We start from the raw sequence: 2,230 nt of genomic DNA on the forward strand, positions 1-2,230 counted from the left end.
GTTATAATTTATTTATAAAGATAGGTATATAACACAAGAAATGAACAGTTACGTTATAAACAGATATATAATACAAGAAATGAACAGTTAAATTATAAAGCAGTACAAATGGCTCAGTGCGACTCACTCCCGTGAGAGAGTTGTGAGACACTAGCAGTCCTTGAAGTCTTGAGGGCCGCCAGCTAGTCCTCTGTAGAGAGAGAGAGAGCTAGGCTATTCCAGCACAGGCTGCAAACAGCAAGGCTGGTCACCAACCGTCAGTCAGGTCACCAACTGTCAGTCCTCAGCTCCAGAGATGAAAATTTCATTCGTGTGGTCTTAAAGGGACCTCAACTTACAGTGACACAGTCCATAGGCTAGGCGTCCCACAGGTAGTGTGCCCTTTAAATTGAGGCTCAGAACAAGGAAGGCAGCTGCACACTGGTCCGATGATTAAAGAGCGAGAGACAAGAAAGGCAAGGCTCACGGAGCCACGTATCACTCCACCGTTCAATTAATCCCACTTGTGTTTATCGGCCAGGCTGGCACAATAAACTATCTCAACCCCATTCCCTGGGAACTGAAGGAGGCACATGGAGACCCCTGCCAGTGCTGAGACACTTATAATGCCACTGGATCCAAAGACTTTCATACCCACTGGCCTGTGATCGTGCTGCATTTTGCGTCATTGCATGTGTTGTGTGAGTCTGAAGAGGACTTCATAGACTGGTATCGGACATATGGACTAATATTGGACCTATGGGTTTGGACTACAATGGGTTGGGATGCTTTTTTAATGTGCAATTACCCTTTATATAAAACTTACTCTTGTACACATATGAGTGTCCATAGATATGTTTCTCTAGTCTACTGGTCTAACACACACAAGTAAACATCTTTCTGATATTCTCAACTTCATTTCTTTCACAAAGTCTGTGTTTTCCAACTACTCTTTCTTCGTATTTGTTTCCAAATTTTGCCTTCCAATTGCCAATAATTATCAATGCATTTTTATTACATGTTTGAACAATTTCCTACTGAAGTTGGTAAGTAGAATTCTTTGTTTTCTTAATAACTAGTTTTAGTGGTTGGTGTATAAATTCGAATAATAGTTGTATTGATTGGATTTTCTTGAAGGCAAAATAACTATAATCTCATCACAGACATCATAACAAAATGACAGACAAGTGGTGGAGAGAGAATGTACCAAACTTGAATAGAAAATTAGATCCATTTATGTTTCCTACAGAATACTGAAACATCCTAAACACAAAAATAAAATACAAGTCAAAGATGGGGAAAAAATCAAGTCATTGACAGCCATAAACCACGGTAAGTTGGCCATCTTAACCAGAAAAAACATTTATTCACATTCTGGAAATAGCAACTTAGTAACATGGCTGAGAGTCCCAAGGAAGATACAGAAGAAAGCAGAATACTATGTCAAAGGAGACCTTGTATCATGCCCAAAACAGACTCTCTAGCTCGCTGCATCAGTGAGGACTATCACATGGGTGCTAGGACAGCTTTCCTCTTCAAGAAGAAATTTGGATGGCTGCAATCATTGTTAAATCAACAAAAGAAAACTAGAGAAGTGGCTGTTCTGAATTGACATGGGGGTACACCTATTACTTGATTACAAAGAAAAGGGCTTCTCACAAATCAACATATGAAAGCTTAGAGGAGACTCCATTGTTTGAAGAATGGGGTCACCAACTTCTCTAAACCCAGGATGGGATCTGGTCTTGATAGTCTGTAAGGGGAGAATGTGTCCACAATAATGGAGGAGGTATTTGAGGCAACAGACATCAATTTCACCAAGTACACACACTGAGCCAAGAACCTTCTGCCTATCTGAGCTTTCCGGTGTCATTGCTGCAGGGCCTGAAGGTGCACAAAGTGACTTTAATATGAACAAAGGAAAACATCTTGTTGAATTGGGTTTCTCATCTGCTAGTGACTGGACTGTGCTTGATGGAGGGATTTTTTTTTTGGTGGGGGGGGGGCGGCTAGGTTGGTTTCTTTTTTGTAGGGAGGTAGGGCCTGAATTAAGCAGGGAGAACAGATAGGCCTCGGGCCCCATTTTTGCTCCAGTATGCTACCGGTTTAGTTGGCCGCTAGGTGGCAGCATTGATTTGAAGGCTCTGCTTTTTAAAGGGAAATTTCAGGGAGGATAAAAACATTTCAGTCAATTTTGGAGTCTTTTGTCATTTGTACACCCAGTATTATCCTTAAGTCTTCAAATTGACCA

General features: G+C 41.1%; 1 pseudogene; it reads left to right on the forward strand.

The window, feature by feature from the left end:
* Window positions 1-1,375: 1,375 nt before the first annotated feature.
* On the forward strand, window positions 1,376-1,813 carry LOC142457172 (ADP-ribose glycohydrolase OARD1 pseudogene; annotated as a pseudogene).
* The last annotated feature ends 417 nt before the right edge of the window (window positions 1,814-2,230 follow it).

This window comes from Tenrec ecaudatus, chromosome 9, assembly GCF_050624435.1.
Source record: "Tenrec ecaudatus isolate mTenEca1 chromosome 9, mTenEca1.hap1, whole genome shotgun sequence".
Lineage (NCBI taxonomy): Eukaryota > Metazoa > Chordata > Mammalia > Afrosoricida > Tenrecidae > Tenrec > Tenrec ecaudatus.